The sequence below is a fragment of the Elephantulus edwardii genome, unplaced genomic scaffold (genome assembly GCF_000299155.1).
Source record: "Elephantulus edwardii isolate Elephantulus edwardi_28Jun2011 unplaced genomic scaffold, EleEdw1.0 scaffold00046, whole genome shotgun sequence".
NCBI classification, from domain to species: domain Eukaryota; kingdom Metazoa; phylum Chordata; class Mammalia; order Macroscelidea; family Macroscelididae; genus Elephantulus; species Elephantulus edwardii.
This window is the reverse complement of record NW_006399796.1, coordinates 1,177,181-1,184,418: the sequence shown is the minus strand read 5'-3', so window position 1 is coordinate 1,184,418 and position 7,238 is coordinate 1,177,181. Positions and strand designations below refer to the sequence as shown.

Genomic DNA, 7,238 nt, shown 5'->3' with positions numbered 1-7,238 from the left:
GAACTGGGGAGGAGGGTGGAGAAAACAATGCAACAATGAATGAATGAAAACCCCAAATCTCTGTAAATGTTCATTAAAACTAATAAAATTTAATTAAAAAAATTTTACTCCAACAAATTCAAAATCCTAGAAGTGGATAAATTTCTAAAAACATATTACCTGCTTAAACTAACACAACTAGAGGTAGAAACTTAACTAGATCTACAACAGAAGAAGAGATATGAGAAGCAACTAGCACTGCTGAGTGTTCTTCCTTGTGAGGGGCTGTTCTATGTGGTTAGCATTATTTCCCACATCACCAGCAGGTCAAAATGAAAATCTTTGTAAAGACCCCAACTGGCAAGACCATCGCTCTGGATGTGGAGGCCAGCAATACCATCAAGAACAGGAAGGCCAACATCCAGGATAAGGATGGCATCCCACCCGACCAGCAGAGGCTCATCCTTGCAAGCAAGCAGCTGGAAGATGGCTGCACTCTTTCTGATGACAACATCCAGAGTCAGCTCTGCACTGCGTCCTTCATCTGAGGGGTTGCTGTTAATTATTCTTCAGTCTTGCATTCGAAGTGACCAAGGATGGCATTACTTTGTACAATAGCCTTTTCTTTGAACTTAAGTTTAGAAATTACCAGTTTCAGTAATACCTGAATCTGTTCAAAATGTTACGTTTTTGTTGCAATAGTAAAAGAAAAGAAGAAGAAATTGAAGATGTCATGTAAAAGAGGGGGGGACCCCCCCAAACTTCCCAACAACAAAAAAAGCCTCAACTCAAATGGTTTTATTAGAGAATTCTACCATTCAAAGAAATGTTGATACCACTTACTCATTCACTCGCTTATCGTGTCAGGTTGTAACCAACTCATAGCTTATCTTCCAGTGGGGTTTTCAGAGGTTATAAATTACCTGGAAGGAGATTATCTTTCTTTCTCCCAAGAAGCAGCTGGTGGATTTGAACTGCATGTCTTTGAGTTGGTAGCACAACTCCTTATCCACTGGGTCACCAGAGCTCCAAGTTCACCTCAATTCCATGCTTCCAGTCTATATTAAAGGAAGGAATATTCCCTATGTTATTCTGTGAAATCAACATAAGTCTGACACGGAAGCTGGCAAAAATACCACACAAAAATTAAAATGCACACTAAAATCACTCATAAATATAAATCACAAGAATTCACAGTGAAATTCTAGCTGCAGAATATAAAAAATATCAAAACATCATTATCATATGAGATTCATATCAGAGGTGCTAGGTGGTTTAAATATTAGAATGGGGGAAAAAATCACATGTTTATCTCAAGTGATATAGAAAAGACATTTGATGAAGGCTAATACCCTTCACTGATAAAATTATCAGCAAAATAGGAATAGTGGAGACATTCTTCAACATAATTAAGGACATATATGCAAACCAACAGTCAACACTATTCTCAATGGAAAGAGGTTAAGAGCATTCTCCTTAAGAATGAAAATGATACAGAAATGACCATGATAGCCATTCTTACTTAATTTCTACCAAGTCTTCAAAAAAGCCTCAAACTCATTGCTGTCAAGTCTGTTCCAACTCAGAGGAACCCTCCACCAGAGTCTATCTTTTTCTGGCGGGGCTATAGGAAACTCCTGACCTTTGGGTTGCAGCACAATCTGCTATGGACTGCCCCTCAAAACTCCCTTTGGAAATCCTAGCCAGAGTAATATGGAAAAATGGGGCTCGAGGATAAAAGGCATCTAAATTGGAAACAAAGAAGTAAAACTATCCCTATTCACAGCTGACAAGATTCTATACATAGAAAATCCCAGAGATTCCACAAGAAAGTTACTAAGAATAATAGAAGGGTTCAGCTAAGTGGCAGGGTGCAAGAGCAACATACAAAAATTAGCTGAGTTCCTTTACACTAACAAGGAGAACTTTGAAAATAAATTAAAAAAAATAAATACTTGCAAAATCCATTTACAAAAGCATCTGCAAAAGATAAAATATCTAGGAATTAATCTAACATAGAATGAATAAGACTTATCTAAGAAAAACTACAAAAAAAATCCTATAAGGAACTAAGAGAGACCTATATGAGTTAAAAAATATTCCATGTACATTAACTGGAAAATTTAACTGTGAAAGTATCAATACTACTAAAAGTAATCTATAAATAGAATACAATGCTATTTCGTATAGTATCCTCTAATGAAGTGAAAAAACTAATCTTCAACTTTATATGGAAAGAAAAACCCACCAAAAACCAAACCCACTGCTATTGGGTCAATTCCAATTCCTAGTGATCCTCTATCAGATTTCCAAACTGGTTCATTTTTTTCACTTTATAATATGAATTTACTATGTAAATATCTAGCTTTGAGTTTCTGATATGGACACAAATTCCATACACTTAAAATAAATTTTGTTTTATTACTTAATGCAAAAAATCATTAATATTCAAATGAAAGAGTTACATTAAAAACCACAATTCAGAAACAGAAACAGCCTCAAAGAATATTCAAACAGCAGTAAGAAGGATGTTGTTTTTAGGTGTTGTGTTGAGTACGACTCATAGAGATGCTAAGAACAAAAGATCTAAACCCTGTTCTGTTCTGTGCTATCCTCACACTTCCTGACATACAAGAGCCCACTGCAGTAGTCACTATGTCAGTCCACCTGGTTGAGGGTCTTCCTCTCCCTCACCGACCCTCCTCCCTTTCCAGCATCATGGCCCTATCCAAGGAATAGCCCCTCCTAGCAACATAGCCAAAGTATGTGAGACAAAGTCTGATCATTCTTGTCTCCAAAGAGCACTTCAGTGCACCCTCCCCAAGACATATTTGTTCTCTCTTGGTCATCCATAGGATGTTCAATGCTCTATGTTTCAACAAAATCATCAGGTTTTCTTAAAATATTATTATAATACAATCCAATTCATTAGCTATAATAATTCATAGAATCTGTCAATGTTTTCTTGAGATAAAGAAGTTCTTTGCTACAGTGTTTTCAAATGACCAAGAGCTACTTCCTGGTAAAAGGCCACTGGTAGATCCATCTGATAAGAAACTCTTTCACTGTGGAAAAAATCTACTCCCAATGGAAAAAAAAAATTAATTTTATGCTGCAGACCTCACAACGTATCTTTTCATAAGTTATCAACCTCCACATCACTGAACTCTCTATCGTCTTCCATGGGAAGCTCACCATCTTTGCCATCCCATGGTTTTATAGTACTTATTTTAGGGAAAGTTCCACCTCATACAGATGCTGTAGATTCCTACCCCAAAGAGACAAACTCATCAATGCCTTGCTCACTGAAAGACCCTTTGAGAAGAGCAAATTTCATCTTGCACGCATTAATGGATGTCATGGCAGAATAACCAAATCCCCGAATCTCAAGCACCTTCTCAAGTTCATACTGGGCTCCAGCTTCTGCCCACAGACACCCCATATTTTCTTTTTATACTTCTCTGCCAACTTCAGAAGAACTCCCAAATCAGAATTTTGGCCTGCAGCTCTAGTGTCAAGAATACGAGTTAACACAGCCACACACAGAGCTGATGACCTTAACAAATCTTCTTGGCAATGCCTTCATTAATTATCTCAAGCAACTCAGGAGATGGGGCATTATCAGAGATCCAAGGCTCATGAAACTTGTTGGATTTTCGTTTGACCACCATTATGATCCACAGGAGACTAACCTTTCTGAAAAATCTTGATTGTAGGAAATCCTCTAATTCCCTATCATTGGGATAGAAGCTGATTGGTGTGGTAGTGTCTACAGCTAGTTTCACTTTTTTCTTTTTGTTTACTCTTTTACTTCTGCAACTGCAGCAGCCCGTTCAGGTTCTAGGTTTTTGCAATGTCCACACCAAGAAGCCTAAAACTCAACCACCCAAACATCTTCAATATCCAGGGCATTCTTACCAAAGGTATCATCTGTCAGTTCACTCACATCTTTCCTACTTGAACTTCCACTTCTGCCTTGTTTTCCAGAACTACAACAGCAGAGTGTACAATGGCTTTAGCAATTCTGCTGTCCTGATAATCTTCAGGTCTGATTTTGTTGGACCCAGAAATCTTGATTGTAGGAAATCCCTGAACACCATCCTGAACTCCAAGGGACTAATGTTGCTGCTTTATTCTGGTGTCCATTTGATATTAATATTAGGCAGTGGACATACCATGGAGCATAGAATTATACAAGCCACAACTGTCACTCTGAGTAACTTCTCAGTTAAAATTTGATGGAGATAATTCAATCACATCATCAGGAATATAGACCATTCACTGCTAAACAGAAGATACAGGGCTCACTAAACTGAGTACTAGGCAAGCCATGCTGAGACCCAAAGCCATGGACCCATCATCGCACTCTACCACCACTTCAGCTCAAAAACTCTTTCAGTTCTGCCAATTATAGCATTCCCTCGATGCCCCCCACTCTGCCTAGGTGAAGGCTCTGGCTCTGGCTCTGGCTCTGTGAGGTAGCAGCTCTGACTCACTCAATCTCTGGTTCTCTACCTGCTACTTCTGGCAATACCACTGCTGCTGTTGGGCTTATCTGGGACTCCATTTAGCACAGGAATGTCTGACACAAAAGAACACACTGTACTCTGCTTCTTCTTTCTTAGTGGAAGGGAGATTGTGGTTTTCTGTCTCTGAACCTGATCAATTTAGAATTGATGAGATGATAAACCTGATAAATCCCCATGTTAGTAGTCTACATATCTTATTTGCATGCTTGAACACCAAAGGTAGGCTTTACCTTATCTGTTTATTAGCGAGCTATCCAGTCCCTTTGGGACACATAGTCCTACCTAGCCGTGTGGTGAAAGTCAAAATCACTGGCTATAAAAGCCATATTGAATAATTATCACAGCACAGTGACATTAATTAAAACTCCTTGATCCTGGTAAAATAACAGACGGATAGGCCGATGGAACATAATTAGCTGGATAGTAAATACGTGTTAATTCTTGTAATGGGAAAGGTAATACATAATACTGGTAAATTAACACAATTTGACTAAGATAAAGTTAGACACAAGGAGGTACACAAGAATAAAGAACATCTTTGAGTAATGCTATATAATGCATACAATTTTACAGTACCAGGATGGCCAGCAAATGGAACATGTTTATGGAAGTCAATATGTATTCTCTATGCATATGTAAGGTGCATAGGGGTGCATGTGTATATATACAGATCATGTGTTTGCATATATATAAGAAAGTACATAGGTGGCACAGGAATAAATACTTTCCAGACATATCCAAACACCTCACAAGATTGATTTTCTGGTTTGAAAGCACAGAACCACAGTTTTGGGGGACAATTATATCAATTTGGTTTAACTGAGTTTGTAAAGATAACATTCTACATCCTAGTTCCATGAGGAATGTCTAGGATCATAAATACTTACCATCAGTCACCTAAGATACAATTATTGGTCTTTTGCCATCTGGAATAAAAAAGAGTGAAAGAAATAAAATATTCAAGGAAGAAATCAGTCCACAGAACTAACTGTCCATGAACTAACTGCACCTTGTTCCGCCTGAGACTAGAATGCCCTGGTTAGAAAGACAGGAAAGTGTACAACAAAACTCAAATTCATAAACACAGATTTAATGGATTCATAGAGTCTAGAGAAACACATGAGACTATCACTCCAGGCTATCACTTGTATAACCTGGAACCAAAGCCATTCCAGAGGTCACCTTTCAGCCAAATAACAGATTGGCCTAGGAAATAAACAGTAATACCTGTAAAGAATGTGGAGGGTTTTTTTAACAATTAGGTTTTTAATACCAAATAGTGAATATTTACACAAAAGCAAAATAAGAACCCAAAGAGGAGCAAAGAAATGGGATAGTTGGGGAAACAGTGTAGAAATGAAGAGACAGTTGATATTGGACAATGATGAGGAATGATAGGAAAATTGATGCCTTTGAGCTGCGGTTCTGGAAAAGAGTATTGAACATACCATGGACTACTAGGAGAACAAGCAGGTTCATCCTAGAGAGGATGAAATCAGGCTGCTCCTTGGAGGCAAGGATTCTGAAGTTTCGTCTGACAAAACTTGGGCATGTTGAAAGAAGGGACAAGTCCTTACAGAAGGACATCATGCTTGGGAGGCTGGAGGAAGAGCACAAGAGAGGAAGACCCTCGATGAGATGGATTGATTCAGTCACTGGGGTGGTGGTGGGGTGTTAGAGGCAATAAGGTTGACACAGAATAGAGTTTACGGCTGTTGTACATAGGGTCGCTATGAGTCACAAGCAACTTGATGGCACATAACAACAATAGAAAAAATATTATTTTAAAAAATCTAATCTGCTTAGATTTGGTGACTGGGGCAATCAGAATGAGTGTGTCGGAGATAGTGAGATTGGCACAGGACAAAGCAGAGTTTAGAGCTGTTGTATATAGGGTCGCTATGAGTCGCAAGTGACTCGACGGCACATAACAACAACAATCTGCTTAAGCGGGAGAAGGATGGGCCATCTCCTCCCATGCAATTAACTGTCTCTGAAAATTCTCCAGAGGGTCAGCTATGGGTCAGTTCCAACTCAACAGTACACAACAATCTTCTAAAAAGAAGAAAAATCTCCTCAAATAGTGTCCATTACTTTATATATTGTGTAATTGGAATTTATGTAAAATCTGTAGCTGACGAAAAGGATGCTCCAAAAGGAATCAGCCAATCACCTTTCTCAGAGACAGAATCGACCATGAGCATGATCTCAGCCCAGTAGGGAAGAAAGAGAGGTGCCACTGTTGGAGGAAGCCAGTAGTTTGATAAGATAGACGTTGCCTTTGGTTGGATAAAACTGTTATAATTGCCTTTGATACACTTGTTGAATATGTTATTACAAAACAAAATATATTTTTGTTGTTGTTAGGTACTGTCAAATACAACCTGAACCCTGCTCTATCCTGTGCCATCAACATCATCTCTGACACACTACAAACTATCGCTGAAGACACTGTGTCAATCCATCTTATTGGAGGTCTTCCTCTCCTTCACTGACCTATCCTCCCAAGCATGATGTCCCTTTCCAAGGAATAGACTCACCTAACTACTTGTCCAAAATATGAAAAAAGAATGTTTGTCATCCTTCCCTCCAAAGGGAAGTCTGATTGCACTTTTCCAAGATATATGTTTGTTCTTTTGGTATTCCAGGAGATACTCAGTATTCTCCAGCGCCACAGCTCTAAGGCATCAATTTTTCATCTGTCAACCTTATTCACTGTCCAGCTCTCTG

At 38.6% G+C, this 7,238-nt stretch overlaps 1 pseudogene; it reads right to left on the bottom strand.

Moving 5' to 3' along the window:
* Positions 1-3,100: 3,100 nt before the first annotated feature.
* On the bottom strand, positions 3,101-4,546 carry LOC102862803 (annotated as a pseudogene).
* Positions 4,547-7,238: the final 2,692 nt, after the last annotated feature.